Source organism: Neopsephotus bourkii, unplaced genomic scaffold (assembly GCF_033783945.1).
Source record: "Neopsephotus bourkii isolate Nb327-2 ecotype Australia unplaced genomic scaffold, CSIRO-AGI_Nbou_v1 NB_1574, whole genome shotgun sequence".
Classification (NCBI taxonomy): domain Eukaryota; kingdom Metazoa; phylum Chordata; class Aves; order Psittaciformes; family Psittacidae; genus Neopsephotus; species Neopsephotus bourkii.
This window is the reverse complement of record NW_026902050.1, coordinates 1,276,602-1,299,195: the sequence shown is the minus strand read 5'-3', so window position 1 is coordinate 1,299,195 and position 22,594 is coordinate 1,276,602. Positions and strand designations below refer to the sequence as shown.

Here is a 22,594-nt window from a genome sequence, read left to right as displayed (position 1 = left end):
AAAGAATCTAAAGGAAGAAATTTTCCTCTTGCAAAGAGGTGGTCTTGTTTTTAACTTGCAGCTTTTTTTTTTTTTTATGTTTTAAGCCAAATACGTCATGAATGACCAGTAAAAGCTATTATAAATCAAGGCATATTTCAAATATGTTTTTCCTCTAATCCATTTTTATTAATTTACTTTCAGAACACTGTGGCTTGTTATAAAATCTAATTCAGATGACCTATCCTTACTGGGCTCCTGCTGTTTGAAAATCTGTGTTCATTACCTAGTGTTTCCAGGACTGGACCTGTAGATTATGAGCTCTTTGGCCCATAGAGTTAAAAATCTGGTATGAAATGGTGTGAGTCCAGTGGAAATTGTGATTTTGTTTCCAGCTTTTCTGTATAGGTGAGCTTGTAGTACACACAAAACCCCCAAACAAACAGACAAATCCCACCAAACCAAAAACAAACCAAACCCTACTAAAAGCAAGAAAGCCATAGTGTCTAGTGTTAGCCATGCGCCGTGGCCACAGTTGTTGGACATACCCCTAAACCATTTCTGGAACACCACTTCCAAAACTGAATCCCCTTTTTTTTAATGAAATATTAAAGGACAGTATTAGTGTGTCATATTGTCCACCCCCATGTCCACTGGCTCCTGTGCTTTCCTCACTAAACTGATGTAATTAAGCAGGATTGTTCATTTTCCTCCCCGCAGTGCATCAGTCCTGAAAAGTTTCTTCAAAGAAACTCTCAAACTGCAACTGGTGCAGCTTTGCAGAGTGAAGCTCTCGCTGTACTTCAAAGCAGAGAAAATCTTCAGCTGCCTGGAGCCCGCTTGTCCCAGGAGGTGTCACTGTTGGGACTTGAAGGGTGTGCTCAGCTCTGCTGTTTATTTTTTAAAGGCTACATTGACCATGAGGTAGGAATTGACCTGTATTACATCTCTTCCCTGCCCCCCGCCCTTCTGGAGAAAGATAATCAGAGGTAAAATTAGCTGGTGGCTTATATGGAGATGTAAGCAAATAAAAATTTTACAAAAGGCACTGAGAGCTGGGTACTTTAAGAAATAAAAGCTAATCCAGGCTTGTTAAAATGGGTTTTTTCCTATTCTTGCGGTGCTTTTATATTATACTGAGTCAGGAATAATTTGTTGTGATATGTTGTCTCTCTTATTTTAATACTCTTCAAGGTGAAGGACGGATGAATTTGTAATGCAAAGTTTATTGTACAAATGTTAAGGTTTTACTAAATAGTAGTCTCTTAAGCTATTTGATATTTTAAAAATCTTTTTCTATTAAAAAAAAAACAAAAAAAAAAAAAAAAACCTTTTAGGTCATCCAAGGGTTGAAAGTATTCTAACTGTAAGTATAATGCAAATAATGTGGGAATTCCTATGGACTTATTAGAGACTGCAGACTTTAAAAAAAAAAAAAAAAAAAAGTATTAAGATACCATGGTGTGTATTCTACACAGAAAAAAAAAAAAATCTTAATAAATTAGTCTAAGGTTTTGAAGCAGCCTACTACTCTCAAGGTAAGTTACTTCCCTCGTGAATTATATTCACCATCAATATTTTGCACTTTAGTATTAATGACTTCTTTCAGCCTCCAACTTTGGGGTTTGTTTCACCAGATCTTTCATTTTTCCCATTTTCCGTGACTTTTATTGTTAAGAAGTTTCCTATCTACTCAGCATTAAGTTAAAATCTAGCAAGTCTCATTTTCTGCCTAGTAGATATTTTTTATACCCCCGGCTTGTGGTTGATAACTAGAATAACAAGAATTAAATAAAGTCAGTCAATTTAGTTTTAAGTATCTTCAAACTCACCCTTATATTCTTGTTTAAAGGATATATCAGAAAATTGTTTTTTCCCAGCTAGGATTGCTGATACTAACACAAAGCATACCGGCCATAACCCAATATGTTAAATTTTACCTAAATGGGGGATTTTAAAGTTCTTTGTCTTTATGTTGTTACTGTGGAAAGCCCAGAGAAGCAGGGTTCCTCTATCATTCAATAACTTCCTTTTCTTGTGCATGTGATTTAATTTCTCTGAGCTTTGATGTGTTTTACTCTAGTTGTGAGAAACACATTTATAAAATGCCACATCCACACGAGAATTTCAAATTTAAATGGATTTAAGCCCCAACTTTAAGGGAGCCCTGTGCACAAAGAAAAATGATTACCCGTTAATTTTTAGACCTATAATCTTAAAATGTCTCAAAATGTCATAGAGGCAAATACATCACAGCCAGGATAAATCTTTCTAGTCTTCTTACTTTTTTAAAAAAGCAAAGTTATACCGTACATGATCGCTTCAAAAAAGCACAATTATCCTATGTTTTGTGCCATATATTTGTCAGTAATCCGTTCTGTGTGCAACTTTAAGATAAAAGCTTGTAGTTATTCCACTGCTTGCTTTCCCAAGTCACTTAAACCGGAAAAACTGTAGATGGAGATGCTGGCCAGTAGAGGCCTCTCTAGATTTGCTTTATGATTAAGGACTCTGCCTGCCTAGAATCAGTCGCAGCAAGTGAAAGTACTTGAAAAGATTCTGGTGCGTGGGGGGGAAAGATCACTTTTTAATGCCCTTTTAACTTGCAAGATGTTGATTAATGTTGCCCTTTACATTAATGATGTTTCAAGTAAAAGAAAACAAATTTTAAATGGATAAATTCTATTGAGGATGCATTAATTAAACAGAGACTTTACCATATGCTGTGGCTGGAGTGCTTGCTGGCCTTTCTGTTGTTGTTACCTGTGTAAAATCCACCCCATCCTCTACATGAATGCCCAAGCTGAATAGCCATTTGAATGAAGGCTTTAGTTTGATTCGCCATACAAGGGGTACTGTGTCACTGTGTTTTCTTTCTAGGAGTCACTAAGTGATTTCTATATCTGTTGTCATGGTGATATAGCAAAGCAGGGGAAAATGGGGGCAACTCTGGGCTTTCTCTACACCCTCTGCTCTAAGAGCTAAGATGTTGTTAGCAGGCCTATAAAACATTGGGCTTTATCTGGGCCTTCTTTTTGTTCTCTGATTGTCAATAAAACTCATTTTAAGGGTAACAAGGACATCTAAATGTCATCTGTCACAGTGTTAGAGAGATTAAGTTTGTTTAGGAACTTGTGCTGGACAAAAGGCCACTATTTGTTCGGTGATACAAAGCGGTGTTGGCCATCAGCAATCTTGATTTAGAAGGAGGCCGCATAGGAGCATCCAGGAAAGATCAGCTCAGTTGCAGGTGATAGTAAGAGGCTCCTTGACATGACAGCATTTAAAACAACAGCAAAATAAATATGGTTTTGAGTTAGGAGTGTTTTTATTGAGGTTTTGTTCTCTTGGGGAGTTGTGGGGGTTTTTTTTGTTACTATCTGCATTGTAGACTGCATTACTGGAGTAGCTGCATAGACCTGAGGTAAGAAAACAGCCATTGACAACAGACGGCCTGTTTAAAAACATGACACACACACCTGATAGTCCTTGAATGAATAAAAAAAGAAGAGGGAAAGAAGGTTTTTCATTAAAAATCCAACAATAATAGGTGCTGCATTAACTCAGCATTTACTCAATAATGAGGCTAAATGGAAAGAACAGATTAATGAAGACATTGGTGTTATTAAAATCAAATCCTGTGGTTCATATGCTTTTCTTAATAATGAGCATTGTGGCTATTGGAGAGGAAGAACAGGATTTTTTCTATTAATTTGGCACACATCCCAGATCTCATTCAACCAGAACCTATCCTGTGCAAAATGCAACCCATGCCCTTTATGTTCCACAGTCTTTCCGTTTAATATTTGTGTTAATCCAGAAAAAAGGTTTTTCTTTTTTCAAACTAAAGAAAAGCAAAGGGTGATCTTTGAGCCTAGATATTAATTAAATAACACAAAACAACCATGTTCAGTTTAGCACAAAGGTTTGTTGAAAAATATTCCTAGAAGGGAGATGTGATGGTGTTTATTGCACTACAGCTACATTTAATTCTACCATTTATGTTCGGATAGTAACACAATGTATAATGCTGAATGAAATCTTTTGTGGCTTGTGTATTTACTGAGATCTACAGTAGTATATTCAGAATGTGTATCTTAACTGATAAAAATATTTTAATCTCTTTCAATAAGATTGAGGTAGATCCAACACCAAACAAGCAGGATTTGAGATGCAGCTGAACAATGGAATTGGCAAAGCTGAGTGCTCATTTTGCAATATACTCAACATGAAATATTTGTTTGACATGTGGAAGGAAGCTGCATAACTTACTTGGTGGTCAGTTACAGGAATCATGGCAATATCAGTCCCTTAGTGAAGTGTTTCCCATTATTTTGACCCAGCCATTTTCCCCAAGGGTCTGCAGAGTGAATGGTGGAGGCATACAGTACAGCACAGGAGAGGTGAACCATGGGAAGTGAGTCTTTGTCCTGGATGACTAGAAGTGAAAAACATGAAAGAATGCTGCTTCTCAGTGAATTAGGCCTCTGTAATGAGGTACTCCAGATCAATCCATCAGCTTGGTTCTGCCTGTGGAAGAGAGTAACTCCGACTGAAGAAGAGCTCCCAAAGCATGTTCTGTTAGCTTCTGTATTCCCTATATCACAAGGCTGCCTTTATGATGAAATTAAATGTAAACACCATGGTAAAATCCCCCAGAAGGAAACCTTGTCAGGTATTGGGAGGTATATCTTCTCATCCCCTCTCTGGGTGTGTCACAGTAAAAATCAAACATGTGCAACTGGGTCTATAGTAAAACCCACTATAACATTTTCAGCCTTTGGACCCTATTTAAAAAAAAAAAAATAAAATTGCTTGCCTAATAGCTAAAAGGTGGCGTTGACGTTGTTGCTATAAAGGATGGAAACCACCCTCAGTATTTACCGAAGGCCTGGCATCCTTCCCTTCCGCAGAGGGCAGCTGAAGGGTGCCCGATGGGAGATCAGCATTGCTCTCTTGTCTCTCTATATCACTATGTCCGGGGAATGCAAAATTGTGGCAGGGAGCCTCCCTACCACCTACAGCTTCCTCCTGTGAAAGCGGCTTTCCCATCCAAGCAATTTACATGGTTTTCTGACCTTTCTGTGACCAGTCTCTTGCAAATTACTTATTACCAAGAGGCCAGAACCCAGGCTTTAGTGTTCGGTGTTAGAATCTGTTGGCAGGAAAAAAACCCATACTGCAAGGACGTTGTAAGAAAAAAAATAGTGGGTTTTTTTTCTTTGCAGGCTTCTTTATGCTTATAAACTGCCACTCTCCTGTTTTCTATTATTTTAGGCATGTAGTATGCTATCCATTCAGCTATTCTCCACAGTCTGCACTGCACTACAAGGCCAGTCTTAGTCCAAAAACCAGGTGATATGCCTCTCTCCTCCTTGCTCTAACTCTACTTTGGAGGAGGAGTTGCCTCAGTTTTCTTCTCCCTAGGGCAGCAATTCTAGCACTTATGAAATGTTCATGGGACTTCGTTGGACTCTTCTGCAAAGAACAGTTTGATGATGTGAAATGTCTTCTGACTGTGGAGCAAGCTAAGGCAGAAGAATCGTAGAATCATAGAATAGTTAGGGTTGGAAAGGACCTTAAGATCACCAAGTTCCAACCCCCCTGCCATGGGCAGGAATGCCTCGCTCTAAACCATATCACCCAAGGCCTTGTCCAACCTGGCCTTGAACGCTGCCAGGGATTCAGCATTCACAACCTCCCTGGGCAACCTATTCCAGTGCCTCACCACCCTTACAGGAAAGAATTTCTTCCTTATATCCAATTTAAAGTTCCCCTGTTTAAGTTTTAACCCATTACCCCTTGTCCTATCACTACAGTCCCTAATGGAGAGTCCATCCCCAGCATCCCTATAGGCCCCCTTCAGATACTGGAAGGCTGCTCTGAGGTCTCCATGCAGCTTTCTCTTCTCCAGGCTGAACAGCCCCAACTTTCTCAGCCTATCTTCATATGGGTGAGTGATTTTTAAGACTCGGGTATTTGATCCCTGCCTGTTTGTTTTTATGTGTAAATTTAATTTTTATATTTTTTCTCTTTGCCTCTGCAATGACAGTTCTCTGCAAGCTGTCACATTGGTGCCTATGGGACAGCTAAGTGCTACTCAGTGTGAGAGAAGGGCTGCAGAATTAGGCCTCAGTTAGGAAATGTTTTAGGGCCATGAAAAACCTGAACCCTTCTCTGACTTCAAAGAAGTTATTGCTAAGTATTATTAGACTGTTTAAACTGGGACACTCATAATAGTGCTGGGAGCAGAAAGTGCTCCATCTTCAATACGTGTTTAGTATTGGTAAGGTCTCCAGGAGCAAGCTATCAGCCTTTGAGCTTCCTGTGTGCTGTTAGGAATAAGTGGGCAAAGATGCAGGGTGAATCTTCTTGTGCATGGAACTGCTTTGTCAGGGCCTGGATGCAGACACCCTGCCTTGCACTGAGAAGCACCTCTCCTTGTGCAGTGTATTTTTAATGCTGTGAAGTAAAGCCCAGAAGAGTCAGCCTTGCTGGTTGGTGAGTGCCTTCAGCATCCACTGAAGTGAGCAAGAGGAAGGGGCCTTTGCCCCCAATTGGCAAACTTACTGTTAAGTAGAGAAATTACCTGGTTGTACACCAGAGACTTGAAAGTTGTGGGAACATTTTATGTGTTATTAGAGCAACTGCTCAGAAATTAAAAGGGGAATAATAAAATTATTTCTTCCTATTCTTATCTGCCACAGTTATTAGATGTGGTTATATATGGCAAGATGGTTTCTTTGGTAATACTTGTTTCAGTGTTATTCTTGCTTGTGGTTTAAATAATAAAAGAGCAATGAATTCACTGTCTAAGCTGGAAGGAGAAAAGTGTTGCCATCTGATACTAAAATAGCAGGGAGTGATAAAATATTTTATTTTCATTATTATTATGACTAATGATTGTATAGGGGATGTGGCTATTCAAACTTCCTTATTACTAACTAACTGTAAATGTTACATTTACAGAACCAGCCCACTTAAAGAAGTTACTGCTATTTAAAGTTAATTCTTACAAATAAGAGAAAAAATTAGCAAGACAGCAAAAAATGAGTTTTATTATATTTTTATAAGTGTTCAGTTACTATGAATTGCTAAGATTTGTAACGATCTTTGAAGATGAAAAGCCCTATGTAATATTATTATACTGGCTTGGAGAAAGTAAAAGCAAAAAACCCAGTTATCCTGCTATAATCCTTTTAGAAATTTTAACAAATCCAATGGCTTTCAAGTACTGGAACTATTTCAGAAAGTGCTACCACCACTACTGCTGTTGCTCCAGGCTATATTATCATATACCATAGTGTGCATGGAAGGAAAGCTTAACTAAGGTCATTCTAATGAATTTTGAACAGTTACATGGACCTAATTTGACTCTCTGTCCTGTATGAAAGGCAACCTCTTTATGCTGCAGCACCCAGCAGAAACCCCTGAGTCTCCTTATCAACCTCATCTGCATTTTTCATCATCTGAAAGAGCTGCAAGTAATGCTCAGTCTGTGAACTCGGTGCACGTGTGTGCTTTTTCCATCTTCAGTACAGGGGCCGAACAATAGGATTTTTCAAACTGAAAGGGACTGAAAAATGTATTTTATTCTGATATCTCCACTTCTGGCTTCATTTTCATGCTCTCATTTTTGTCACCAGATTTGAATTCTCAGGTACAAAAGGATAGCAGTTTGCCAAATTCCTTTATCAGTTTTCTCCTCCATTCACAAGAGAGCTGCAAGGCTCTAGCAGCATTCTAGGAAGCTGTTTCCCTGTTATTGATTGAAAGGACAGGTTGAAATCCTGACCTCATGAACTCCCGTCAGCAGTGCAGGGAGTGGGCCTTGATGCCATTGCACTCTTGTTGTAGAAGCCCCACCACCTGGAGGTCCTTTCAGCCTCATGTCCTTCCTCCTACAGGTGCTACAGAAGAGAGTATGAAAAACTTTTAGTAGCTAAACACAGTGCACTGCCCAAGGAACCAATTCAGAGTGTCTGAAACTAAGGAATATCCCAGTGATTTAACATTCCTTACAAAATATTAATTCCCATTCTTTTTAGTCACTATGCATATTCTTTACTTTGTAGGAAGTTGTGGTAAATTCTTGCTCTCAAAAAATACAGTGTTGGTGAGCTTCAGAGCTGCAGGAAATAAGAATTTCTAACTGCAAGAAATGAAATACAAAAAATAAAGTAAAAAATTTTCCAGAATTCCCAGTTGCCATTTCTTGGTGGAAAATGTTAATTCCTGATCACTGAAATACTTTGAAAACATTTGAGTGTTTCTTTTTTTTATCTAATATGTGATACAATGAAAAAAGTTGAATCAACACATTAAAGATGAAATGAAATATTTCTCTAAAAAATGTTTGTTAGATTTATATTCATAGGTATATATATGTTAAAGATACTTTGTTTATGACGCTTCCATTTTCAGAAGCACTACATTACACTTTAGAATGGAAAACTGAAAAAAAAATGTATTCAGCTGTCTATTATAGTTTAATTAGGAAATAAAAATAAGTTTCTTTTTATCACTGTTGTGTTTGCCAGCTTTTCATTTCAGTAAATCTTTTTTTCTTGGGTGAAACTTCTAATCTTTTCCAGCTATTCAGTTTTCATACTTGGATCATGGCCTTCTTATGTGTCTCCTTTCTAATGTAAATAACCTTTTGCTTTCAACTTCTCTTCAGGTGAGGGATTTTGGTTTGGGGTGTTTTGTGTTGGTTTTTTTTAGGTTCTTGGCAATTCTTTTCTTAATTATCTTTTTTTTTATCAGCTCCCCATTTATCTCTGCATTATCCCATTTTCTCAGAAGTGATCAAAAATAATGCTGGATTATTTTAAATGGCTTTATCACTGATAAAAGTAAATAAAGTAATTTTTTTTTCTTTTTGCTATCAAATTCTTGCATCACATTTGCTGTTTTTTCACTGGAATTCAGTACTACCATTCTTGATGTTTATGTTATCTGCCTTTCTGAATGGATGTTTAAGTGAAAACATTTTAAAGTTCACTGGAAGATAAAAAAAAAACCAAACCAAACAAAAAAAAAAAAACAACACACCACACCAACCCAAAATCAAAGCACAAAACACTGGAAAATATATTTGCACAGTAAAATACATTTATTAGCATGGTACCTCTTCACTCATCTAGCTTACATCTCTCCTAGGGTGAGCCATAGCCATCCTTGGCTTTTGAAGGTATTTAGCAGCTCATGGTTTCATTTTAAAATCCTAAGCTTCTAAACTCTTCCCAGTTTTTTGACAGGTCTGCAAACCTTTTGACAAACCTATGCAAGGTTTGTGTAATGAAACCAGGTGCATTCTGCATTGCTTTTGATTCTGTAAGTAGCACATAGCTGTTATTTTACTCAGGTCCCCAGCACCATTTTGCTTAAATTGCTCTGCATTTGTATACTAGCTTTTTGCAGTTCACCTGTCTGCGTGTTCTTCAGGGTATACTGAATACTGCCAGGCTGCTAAGATGCTTAATGAATTCTTATTAAAACGTGACTGTCTTCCACAGTCTCATAGGAAATTGCAGAAAGACTGAAAACAAGAGTGTTTGAAGGCACCTGTGTGTGAGACTTAGAATAGTTTTGCTTAGCTTAATACCTCCGACTCTGTTAGGAGGCTGATCTTTTCTAGTTTCCTATATCTTCTGTGAAGGACTAGTATTCCAAGTGCACCGAAGCAGTAAGCAGTAGCAAATGCACCAAACTCTTGTGTCTGTGGCATCGCTGGTCTTCCAGCTTCTGCAAAGGAAGATGTGATCCAGGTTATAAAAAGCCTGTCTCCTCTGGGGATAAGAAAGGCTATGCACAATCCACTGCTCTATCCAGTCAGTCCCTACAAATCCTTGCACAGGCCTTTGAGATGTTTGTAGAGTTTCTTGTGATTTGTAGAACGGTATCACCGGTATCTAACTGTGATTCAATACCACCAGCCAGTAATCTTCGTTCTACCCCCGATTCTTAGAGTAGCACCAAATAAATGGGAGAAGAGAGTTTTCACTATTGTCTTCAATGTGATACACTAGATCTTTGAGGACCTATTATATAGCAGATGTTTCAGTGCTGCCATCCCTCAGACAGTGACTTGTCCTTTGGTAATGAGGGGATTTCTGGACGTGGTGTCTACTTTGCTTTTTTGTCTTTTAGTGCTTAAACCTACAAATAACATTTAACAAGCAGTTTACAAAGAAACAACATAACATATTCCTGTGAGTAAATCTCAGTGTTACAGGTATGGCCAATCTTAAATTCTCAATCTTGGTTCATTTAATTAAGTATTCATTTTAGTGGACTTTATCTCGTATGTACCACTAAAATTGCATGATGCTTTGGTTTCCTTGTCGGTATTGCCATAAAATAGAGTTGTAATTTCCAAGTTCCAAGCATGAAAGAGCTTCATGTGTGGATGCTTTTATTATTTTGGATCTTTGTGCCTTTGCCTACTTTCTATTTGTAACCAAGTTACTCAATGTGGCAATGTTTTACTTCTCATCTTCCAACTACTACCTTAGTCACCCTGATTCTTTCCTAAATATTCTATGGCTCTTTGTGTGATCTCTTTTCTTTAAATAATGAATCCAAAGGGCCTGATCCTAGACTTCCTCTCTCCAGTGGCAGCTCAGGGACTTGCTTGAGATTAAACACAACGTCAGTCCAGTGTCTAAAATGTCTATTGCTCACTATTAAGTCCTCAGAGCTGTCCAAAGAATTACATGGCAGCACATACCCCCGACTTCTAAACAGCAACAAATGTTGAGCAAGAAAGATTTGAGAGCGCTAAATTATCTTGTTAAATTAACTGGAACATTTTAATTTTTACTAGAGTTGAGTGAGCTTGAGTAAATATGACGAATTGGAAGCTCACTTCATTTAGCAGACATCAAACACACACAGAACGTTGCCCAATTTAATTTAGCCCTGCCAAGCTTGGAAAATGTTTGTATAATGTTAGTGAACAAGAAAAGGGCTAAAATTTACTCTCAGTAGAGAATGCATGCATAAATTCCCTTGACATAAACTGGTGTTGTGTGTGTATGTATGTATGTATGTATGTATATCATAAAGCTTCCCTCGGGGAAAATCCTCCAGACACCTCTGCAACCAGAGAATTTGTGCTACTATGGGTTATTACCAATGAAGTCAATAATAGCTTTGCCTATTGTTCTAAATGCGATATGTAAACTGCTGTCTTACACCTCAAGGTGTATCTCCTTTTCCTCTACTGTCTCTTATCAAACACATACCAGCACAGTCACTTGTTCAGTCATGATCAGTAGAGTGGCTGTTGGCTTTTTTTTTTTGGCTTTATACCCTGAGCTTAATGGGCACATTTTGTGAAGAGTGAGCCAACCAAGTAAATAGCTGCTACTATGGAGCTTAAGAGCTACAGCTCTCAAATTAGGAGGTGCTTTTTGTCAAATAGGTTGCTGTAGCTCTAATATTAGTAACAAAACAAGGGCTTTTCAGACAAGAAAAAAATCTTTAGTCTGACTCGGTATCACATTTAACTCTGTTACCTTGTCAAATATGTCAATGTTCATAATATACAGCAGCATTCATCTGTGGATGCAAAAGTGCTTTATAAATATTACCTCTTGAATAGTTTTAATTTATACTTAACAACCAGGTTTGTGAGATGCTACTTGAAAAGAATTAGAGCAAGATATTTAGAAAGTTAGTATAAATAAATTATAGTGATTTATTTGCCCTTTAGAAGGATGTTGGTTTGAGCTCCAGAACAGTGCTACCCAAGTATGATTCAAACATGCTTTTTTCCTCCTTTTGTTTTAATACCATGTCTGCATGTATCTACATGCCCCTTTCATTCCAGTTTCAGCTTCTCCACTGCTGTAATTGGTAAGCATCTTCTGGTACTAGGAACAAGGTACACAGGAGGCAGAATACAGCCCTGCATAGAGGCATTATGGTCTCAGATTCATACAACAGGCAAAAATAGTTGTCCTTTTTCTACAACTTGTTTATGAAATTTTATTACTTTTTCTCATGCTTCAGAAGCATTAGCTAGAAACATTACTGAAGGAGTTCCTTGCCTTCAGGCTATGCAACTTCTGCCAGTGTTTTAAGGCATTTTTATTGAATTTTTAAGCAAATTTGCTTTGAGCTGTTTCATTTTACATTTTCTGAGGACAAGGTTTCAAGGCTGTTTACAGAAGCACAGACACATGGTGTGAGTTTTAAACTGGTCTGTGAAACACAGGGTATTAGGGTGGCTTGTACTGTTACCTGTCTGGAACCAAAGCAATAACAAGTTACTTACCTCCTCACTGATAACAAACTGCATAGTAATTTCTAACCTTAATTTATGAGCTATTTATTACTTAACTTAAAAATTATTAGGCTTTGTAAGTATCCCATTCACTGAGTATATCTGTAAGAAATGTTATTTTTGTGTTAGAAGAAGAATACATTGAGGCAAAGAGAAATGAAGGGAAGCTGCAGCAAAATTGTCTTTGGTGCTTTGGTCCTTCATTTCCTGATTACTGTGTTCTAGGTCTCGGTGTCACAGCTCGTACATACTCACAGAGCTATTTTTTGTTTTCTGACAGATGCAGTTTAATTTTCCCCTTTGAAAATCAGACTTTTGGTGCCCAAAGTTGGGTTCCCAAACTGAAGCATTTAAAAGCAGAGGTCTTTGTTTTGATCAGGGGTGCACATAGTGAGTTTGAGTAAGTGAGTGAGTGAGTGAGTGAGTGAGCGAGCGAGCGAGCGAGCGAGAAGGAATTTAGACTGCATACCAAAGAATGGTTGAGCCATGTGAAGTTGCTGCTGTAAAGCACATTTATTCTTGCTGATGGTTTGGTGAGGGTGCTCTTGCATACTGAGGAAAAACACAGGGATTCCTCATCCTTGGAGCTCAAGGCTGCTTTGGGTTGGTTTTTTTTCTGGTCTAGGATAATAATGAGGGTATTTAGGACAATAATTCTGCAGGCACCTGGGTTGTGTAAGAAAGCTCACATTCAGGTACATAAGCCTAAAATAATTAGATGTGTTCCTAAAGCTCTAGGTAAACATTTGCCTTCTGTTTTTTGAAAGCAGATGAACTTACTAGACCCACCTAATACTCCATGGTTACGTCCTGCCCGATGGGTTGCCACAGAAGCACTAAAACTGTCACACACAAAAGCACCACAGGACTCCTACCATCAACATGAGCTCTCTGCCTGCCTCTGGTGCTAGCTGTCAGAACTGCTTCATCTGAAATCCAGGTAAAGAATCAGCAACGCTATATACTACAGGATAAAGGCATAAACTAGCTTTGTAACCCTGGGCAACCTGGATGTTTGCTGACTGACAGTGTGAATGGCAGCCCAGTTGTCAGTCTAAAATATCATCCTCTAATCATTCCAGACGTCAGCCGACAAGATGATGGCTACTAAAATGGGGAATAATTTGGGAAAAGTCATAAAGCCCATTATTTCCTGCTGAAACCATTTCTTTTTGCCATTTCTGAAGTCTCTGCAAAATAGATCCAGAATCCTATATGTAATATGCAACTGGTTTATTAAGAGAGAGTGGCTACTTAGAACTGCATCGGGTACCCCATTACATTCCTTGGGAAATCTGCCCCCAAGTTTTCCCTTGGGGACAGGTTTAAAGGACTCCTTCGTGTCTTGGCAGGTGACTCCAATCCGACCATACAGTATAACTGAAATGTTTCACCTGTTCCAAAATACAATAGGGAGCAGTTGCTCACACACATACTAGCAAATCAGAGAGAGGATGAATTTGTTCACAGTGACAGGAGTGTAAATTTTCTGGCTAGAATTTTTACTAGTATTTTTTATACTTAATAAAGAAAGAAACATCTAAAGACATTGTTAAGGCGTTTCCATTCTTGCTTAATTTATTCAATTGCATTTTAATTTCAATATGGTAGAGGACTATATTCTGAACTTCAGACTGAATAAAGGACTGCACATCAAGAGAAAATAAATTAAAGGAGAAAATTTCTTCTGAGAAGAACAAAATATAGCGGAGGAGGCAGAGGAGGGGAGGACAGAAAAGGCAGAAAATAATGTCTGTATCTTGAGCTTTATACTTTATAAGCATAGTCTGAAACACTGAAGTCAGAATATACTTTGTCATGCAGGTAAAACAAAAAATGAATCTACAAACTGGTTCATTTTACTAGGCTGTTTCGGCGACATAAACTGGAAAGCATTCATTGATCATTGTGTTAATTCCTTCCAAGATACAGTGGAGGAGATTCCAGACTCTGAGCCAGAAAATTCTATACCTCATTCACATAAAATATCTCAAAGAATGCAGTGAAAGATTGTTGCTAAACTTTGCCGAAATCTGCCTATGACCTGTATACTGCATTGGACTTGATTATGCCATTTTCACTCATACTGGCCAATAACTGACTCTGATTAATTGCAGTGAAAGCAGTGGAATAATATATGTAGTAAGGATTTATTGAATTAATTTTAGACAGAAGAACTAACTACAAGTCAGTTGTCTTAATGAATAATTTCTAATTGCTTGTTATATACTTGAGCAATTCTAATATAGTCATTATGGCAATGTGGAGGCAGGGAAGACTCCCACCTTAGAAAAGGTAGATTTTCTTATTGGCAGTTAGATTTCTATAGTATATAATGTAAATACATTTCTTCTAAGTAATCGGCTCCCCTTATGAATATTTTCATTTTATCACATGGTAGTTCCCAAGGTTTTTGGTTGTCCAAAGAGCAGCTTGAATCTGGCACCAAATGCTTGAATTTCCAAACAACGATTTGAACAGTTTTATGTAAAATGTTGTGGTAAAAGATTACACTGCAGCATCTTCCCATATGAGGTTAGATAATATTGTTACCTGCTTCTATAATATTTTGCTGTTGCATTGTATCATGCCTTACTTCAGCTATGAAAAGCTGGGAAACACAAAGCCTTGGTGGAAGCCTGTGAAATGTTGGAAAGTTGATATGGCTCCCATAGAGTATGAGACAAAGTCCATGAATGCTCTTGGTCATGGAGCAGCCCAGAACGACTTCTCAAAAAAGTATTCATTTCAGCTTCTGTGCAAACTAATCTTAATTATCTTTTGAAAGTTTATATTTTTTTGGTATAGCTTCTCAATAGCTGCAAGTCCTAATTGTGTTTCGCTGATATGTGGGTATATACATGCATGTTTTTGTGCATTTACACGTTCTGGATTCCTTTAAAATAATAGAATAAATAAACTGTTATACAAACTACGTGGGTTTTATTATTATGATCCACTTTTTAGCTGAAAAACATGTGGAGTTTTTTTCTAATATGCTTTCTCCCTCATGTCCTGCTAAGATTACCTAACTGAAACAACAGTGTGATGGCAACCAGTAATTCTTTTCTTAAGCTAAAGTTGACATATGTGTTCAGATTGTAGGAATATAAAATCAGGAGGCTATAAATTCTGCCCTTCCTTGGTAATCAAGTCCTGTCTGATAGCAGAATTGTTGCAGTAATTCCATTGCAACATAATAAAGTTTGAAGCCATTAGGGAATAGAAATGTCTGAGTGTGTATCTGTATATGCATCTGTGTGCTCTGAAATACTTGTTTCCTGTAGACAATTCTGGTTAATCTATCTAGTGCTGTGTATCATAGTAAAGGGGGTTGATTTTCCACAGAACTGTACATGGATTTTATGTTTATAAGCATGTTTGCCATGTCAACAATAAGAATTCACTAAAAATAGCGGGAAAAAAAATGTTCCTGCTTCACTCTTTAAATACAGCAGAGGTAATCCGTTATTTCAAAAGATTGGGTGGATGTTTTGTTTTGTTTCAGAAACTTCAGTAATTTTATGTTTTCTGATAAAGTTTTGCTTAGACTTTTGCTGTTGGTTGCAAAGCTGAAATGCATAGTGAAATCTCAGGTTGTAAAATCACTTAGAGTGGAACTTAAATCAGTGGTTGTATAGTCTCTCTGAAGCTATGAGTCTTTTATAGTTCTGATCTAGATGGGAAGTCTGAAAGGAAACACCAAGCCTGTAAGAAGTAATAGTAAACAGCAGAGCTTGAAAAAAATATATGTGAGGAAACAAAAGGCTATTTCAGGCATTCATTTATTACACTTATTGCTGGATGCTGCTAGCAGAAATTTTAAAAATATTTTTCTCTTCCCTCTGATATTTCAGCTACCCATTTCATATTATTCCATTCTTTTGGTCAAAACACTAATACCACAGCTCCAATGAGTCTAAAGCAACTCTAGGGCTGACTTGCATTTGCTGTTGATTTTCTTTAATGATATTTTAAAGAAATTATTAAAGAATGCTCTTTGTTATCTTTCATCTAAGAATGCTGTGCCCTTAACTGTGGTTTAATTCCTCAACTGTGGTTTAATTCGATGTTTTAGTGCCATGTTTTGAACTACCCATTGTACATACCACTCAGTTTGCTATAGCCATTGCATGCATCTATACTTCCACAAGATCAACAACTGACTAGCCTTCTGAATACAAAAGAAAAAGTAATATTAAAAAAAAATCACAACTAAAATTATTAAGATTTGAACTGCATTACAGTTAGTTATGCTTTGGTATCCTGTAACTAAACTTATGTAGCCTATAGATCAGCCTTCAATGACCGAACAATTGCATGGGGCTTTACAATTCCTTACGTGGATTAAGAATCTCTCTCCCCTGGTTTGGTCCTTGAACCAGCGCAATACAATGACTACACTTGTAGACAGTTGCCTCCTGCTCTTTATTCATTGCTCTTTATTCTCTTTTGTCCCATGCTATCCTTTGACAATGGTAACAGGTTAGTGACCATAAAGAGAGGTCCATGAGAAAGCTACCAGATATTCTGGTTTACAGCAAGCTTCCACTGCAGGAAGTCCCAGGCATGCTGCCAGCCAGGTGGAGAGGTACAACCAAGAAGAGGGATGTCCAAACCTGGTTGGTCTCCTCATCCTCATGCTTCTGCCACTGGCCACTGCTGGAGGCAGAACTCTGCTTGAGGCCTTTGGTCTCCTCCAGTCTGGTTGTTCTTATGCTAAAACTTTTATGCTGTGCTTTGATTTTTCTTCTGTTTTCTGCAGATAGTTAGATTTCTAAAGGATAAAAGGACTAGAAGAAAGTTTCCTATTTCTTTTCATGCTTCTGTACTTCTCAGTTTACAGTCTCTTCACTGCCTATAATGAAGACAGAAAATGAAGAAGTAGAAAGCAAATATGGTATCCCTAACATCCTGAGGCTGCTAATCCAGCCAGTCACAGTCTCAGCCTCTCATAGCTCAGTTTTCACAGTAGTTTTAGAAGCATTTTCTGCAGCCTTGACTCTCAGATATCAGGGCTGTTAGAGAACTATGGGAAGTGAGTTGCTAACTAGCAATCCCTATGGCAGCATATGCTTTTCAATTCACATATTTATTCTATGTGACTGAAATTAATGCAAAGGTTACTATTTATTTGAATTAACATATTTGAGCATTGTAGGCAGACTTAAAGGTCTTATATATTTATTATTGAGGGCAAATCTGGCAAAATCATAGGGTCATAGAATGGTTAGGGTTGGAAAGAACCTTAAGATCACCTAGTTCCAACCCCCCGGCCATGGGCAGGGATGCCAACTAGACCATGTTGCCCAAGGCTCTGTGTAACCTGGCCTTGAACACTGCCAGGAATGGAGCATTTACCACTTCTTTGGGCAACCTGTTCAAGTGCCTCACCACCCTTACAGTAAAGAACTTCTTCCTTATACCTAACCTGAACTTTCCTTGTTTAAGTTTAAAGTCATTACCCCTTGTCCTGTTGTTACAGTCCTTGATGAAGAGTCCCTTTCCAGCATCCTTGTAGGCCCCCTTCAGATACTGGAAGGCTGCTATGAGGTCTCCAAGCAGTCTTCTCCAAGTTGAACAGTCCCAACTTTCTCAGCCTGTCTTCATACAGGAGGTGCTCCAGTCCCCTGATCATCCTCGTGGCCCTCCTCTGGACTTGCTTCAACAACTCTATATCCTTCTTATCTTGAGGATAAGAAAAGATACACCAAAATACTGGGATTTATCCTTTTTTTTTTTTTTTTTTTAATTTTAGCTGTCTTGTTTAAGCACTGTGCTCTCCTCTGAAGTTTGGATAACAACATGCTTAAACGTTTTGCTAATGTAAATTACAGGATTGGATCCACTGCTATAATGTATGGGTTCTTTTTAAAAATGTGAAGTTTTAACTCTGTTTCCCTTTTTAGCAATCCACATGTTAAGCATGATCAAATGCTTTAAGTATTTGGTAGTTCCCCTTGGATATGTGTTGTATTTAAAGGTTAAGTTTTGCCTTGATGAAAAAAATGTTTGCCTTTAGCCATTCATTGTTATCAATTGCTTCAAACGTGAAAAGCTTTTTTTATTTGGTTAAGGTTTGTTTATTTCTCAGTGCTCAACTTTTCTGTAGTTTGCACCATATGCCACTTTGGTATTATGCATTACAGTCAGGTTTGAATTTTGGCTTCTCTTTGGAGTACTTTACAAGGAGAGAGATTTTACACACTAAAATGCTTTCCGTAGAACACAGCTGTGAAAAGAAAAAGAAAAAAAAAGGTGAAGTACCTCAGTCTATACTTTGTCTCCTTAAAACATATTCCCTTTAAAAAGGATTTATGTAATTTTACATAATTCTTTTGGCAGGACTGTTTATTGCCCAGCTGGGTGAAATTATTAATGTACCTCTCAAGCTGCATTTTCAAAGATCAGTTATATATATATATATATATATATATATATATATATAAACCTCTTTAAGGGTCCTTGATACGCACTATTTTTATTGGAGACCCTTCTTCCACTTCAGTAAAAGGATGACACAAGATGTTTATTTAAAAAAGAGTCTTTGACATCCTCCTGAGAATGTTTTGATAGAATGGCATACATTTGGTTACAATTAGTAAGCTAAACAATTTGCCATTGTTATCTCACTGTGTTTGTCTAGAGCCTGTAAGGAGTTTCAGAAAATATCCATCTCCCTGTTTCAGTTAATTGATTGCATGTTCAGTAGGATTATCCTGTTTTATAAAACTCCCTGTCCTTTTAGTTTTACCAGAGAGATTTTACACTAGGGCATGTGGTAGAAAGCAAAAGAGAAATATTGGCACAGCTGAGCATAAAGAGTTGTATCAATGGTAATATTCGTGTATGTGGGAAAAAATACCAATGTGTTCCTGCTATTTCTGGGTGCAAGATGTTATACCCGAGGGCTGTAAGTAATAGTTGCTGGTGTGAAAGTATTCACAATATCAAGTGCAGATGAACACTTCTGGAGCCAGCTGAAAGCTGAGTTAATCGTATTTTAACTTAATATTTGAACTTTTACTCTGGTATTATAAATGATGGGTGACTTAATTTTATTCAAACTTTATTAGCAGTGTGATTAAAGGACTCAGATCTTTATCTGACACCTTTGCGGTGTTGTGATTTGTTTGCTTATTTGCCATTTTAATGTAATCTAGAATTTCACTTTTGTGTGCTAGCTGAAATACATCTTTCTCTTGAATATTTTACTTTCTAAATAGAAATTGAAGAGCCTTAGCTAAGATCATTATCTGTCTTTTTAAGCAGCAGACATATCTTGGTGAGTACATCCTATACTGCTTAGAATTTTTTGTTGGTTACATTATTAAGCTGACTGTAACGTGAATTAGTGCCTATGTCACAGAAATTCCCTGTGCAATTATTGCCCTTTGGAATTGCTGCAGTTCCAGGCTTAGGCCTGATAGCAAGAACTGGTGCTTCTGTGCCTCCTTTAATCATCCTTTTTTGTTTATACTCTTATTGGAGAAACCACTGATCACAACTCCTGCCATAGTAGGTACACACTAGCAGCAGAGAAATGCAGAGCTTGTAGTGCTATTCTGCTTGATAAACCTGTGTCCTTGAAGTGTCCTGCCTGTCAGACTGGTAAAGCCATGCTGCTTTTATGAATTCTTGGTGCGAGTGGTCAATACTGAATTGCATCATTCCCTTTTGAATTGTATCTTTAACAAAACAATCCTTGAAAAAGTCTAGGTTATGGATGGGTGCACAGGAAGAAAAGGGTAAGAAAGAAATTCCTCCTCCAGTGCATGGATGGAGAAGAGATGGCACCTGAAGTGCTTTCTGCAGTTGCAGCCTCTGCTCCCTTAGCAGAGTGGGAAAATTCAGACTTGCACAGTGTTGTCCTCTTGCTGTCTTGCCCCATGCTGCCCTCTGAGCAGCATTGCAAGATGAGGTGTCGTGGGTCTCTGCACCACTGACACACAACTTGCATCTTGGCCAACTGCGCGCCAAAACTTCTGTGCAACAAAATCACACTGCCTGGTGCCTCCAAAATTGAAATTGGGAGTTTGGGCCCCTCAGCGCATGTCAGAAACAAATTCAGTCTTTTTCATTTCCTTGTCATCAGAGCTAAGTTATGTCAGTTCATGTTCTGTAGAGCAGTTTGAATTCAATTTAGCTGATAATTAAGTTACTTTGTTCAAGTGAATTGGATGCTGCTAGGAATGTTTGTTCAAAGGGTTAACTTAACCTTCCCCAAGGTTGTAATGGACACTGGAAGATCAAAAGCTCCTCCAAACTCTCAGAGAAAAAAAAAATAAAAATAAAAATTGCTTGCTATTACAGTTTCCAGTCAATGTCTTCCCTCTGGAAAGAAAGTCTGTGTTTAGCGTACTTAAACTCACAGTACAAATGATTCATTTTGTCTCTAATCGCAAACATAATTTGTCTGGTGTTGCAGTTCTTTAGATTTATGCAGTAGACATGTTTGTCAAAGTATTTGGCACCAGTGACATCATCTTTGTTGAAATGCTGGACAGCATGATGAGACCCAGATGTTACTCACCGAAAGTTGAAAAAGAATAAAATATAAAGAGCAACTGTAACAGCTATGGAGGTAATAAAAAGTGATCCTGTTTTCTTCTAGTATTCAAAGATAATTATTTGTATTTGTTTGAGGTTTGTTTTGCATAAATGATCAGGAATTGTGCTGAACACTCTGCATGTGCAATATAAGGGGAGACTGAGATGTGACTTTGGATGAACACTGAATAAAGGGTGATTTAACTTCATGATTGCACTATTTCCTTTGTGCTTTTTCCAATCTTTTACGTTTCACATGTGTAGATTACAATATAGGCAGAATATGTGTATTGAGAACCAAATGTCTCTCTTTCTGAATGAACTACAAGGATTTAACGTGTCATTTGGAAAATGGTCATGCATGGTTATGTCAGCACATCATATTTTCTAATGTACTGTAATATGACATGCCAATGTAACCAAGAGTAGCACCATTTTCTAATGACATGTCATGTCGTGAAATGTAAAAAGGATGTGACTTGGTGAAAATCAGACCTGAAAATGTTGTGGGGTTGCTATTTGTTGGGTTTTTTTTTAGTTTTAAAATAAAATCATTCTCTGTGCATTTTTTCCATCTGCAAAAGTAGTCTTCACAAAAGTCTGAGTTAGGTGTTTTAACGAAAAGAATCATAAAGTACACAGACGTGGTTTCATATTAACTGCATATCTACCCAAGCATTTTATATTGCCTACCTAAGGTAAAGAAAGCATTTACAAATAATACGTACATCCATCTAAAGCGTCCTCATCACTACATAAGATAGTCACAGATAGTCCCAGACAGTCAGACATAGGTGCTCCCTTACTTTCATACCAACAACAAATACTTTCTTGAGATCTTTCCGTTGTCTAGGTACTATTTACCATCATGAAGAATTCCCATATCCACAGTTCAAAAACTGACTTGCAAAATGCTTACCTAGTTGTCAAATTTGTTTTCTTAATTTACTGTAGTCATTCTCTAGGCTTTATAGGCATAAGAAAAATTGTATTAAAGCTACAGGGAGAAAAATGAAATTTAGACTTTTTATACTGGAGTATTGTATCCTATAAAGATTAATAATCAGTTAGATCTATAATGCATATATCACTGTCTTAAGACTACACATCAGAAGAAAATATAGGATTATACCAAAATTTAACCTTTCTTCAGTTCTTAGATTATTCTTCATCGGCTTACTTGGCATTAGTGTCAATACATGTTTTCTAAAACCTCAAAGGAGAGGTAGTGATGATTTCTGTGGGGTTGGGTGGTGGTGCAATTTTCACTAGGCTGCTCAGTTTCAAGCCAACCAGACCACAGTGACATTGTTGAATATGTGGAATTTAGTTTGAAATTATGTGGATTTCTCTTGCCTTTTCTTTCAGGCTGCATACTAATTTGGGAATAAACACTAAAATACAGATCGGCTTATATTGTTGTTTCTGTTTATAGGACTCTACTCGGTTTATATTCTGATGTTGATACATGAAGAATATGATGATTTGTCAAGGACTCCTAAAGCTGTTAAAACTTGACAGGTAAGTCTTTCAGATATCCTTACTAAAACCAACATGTCTACAGGATTTCGCTAGATCTCATTTTCAAAAGCACTTATGTTATTTAGAGGTCTAATTCACAGTTCTGAAAACAGCTTGGATGCTTAGTATATTAGATCTCACTGACCTTCAAAGGGACATCTAAGCATCTATGGTCAGATACTGAATGTAAGAGGAACCTAGGAGGATTTTTTTATAGTGTTTCATCACCTCAATCCCTTTGAAACTGCTTTA

General features: G+C 37.5%; 1 long non-coding RNA gene across 3 annotated transcripts; it reads left to right on the top strand.

The window, feature by feature from the left end:
* The first annotated feature begins 707 nt into the window (after positions 1–707).
* On the top strand, positions 708–22,337 carry LOC133222102 (uncharacterized). Of its 3 annotated transcripts, XR_009728197.1 has the most exons (4): positions 13,098–13,211; positions 19,498–19,556; positions 20,700–20,855; positions 22,257–22,337. It is a non-coding gene; the product is annotated as an uncharacterized LOC133222102 (long non-coding RNA). The 3 variants fall into 3 exon arrangements; XR_009728198.1 differs by lacking the exons at positions 13,098–13,211; positions 19,498–19,556 and adding an exon at positions 708–968; XR_009728196.1 differs by lacking the exon at positions 19,498–19,556 and having other exon boundaries at positions 13,074–13,211.
* Positions 22,338–22,594: the final 257 nt, after the last annotated feature.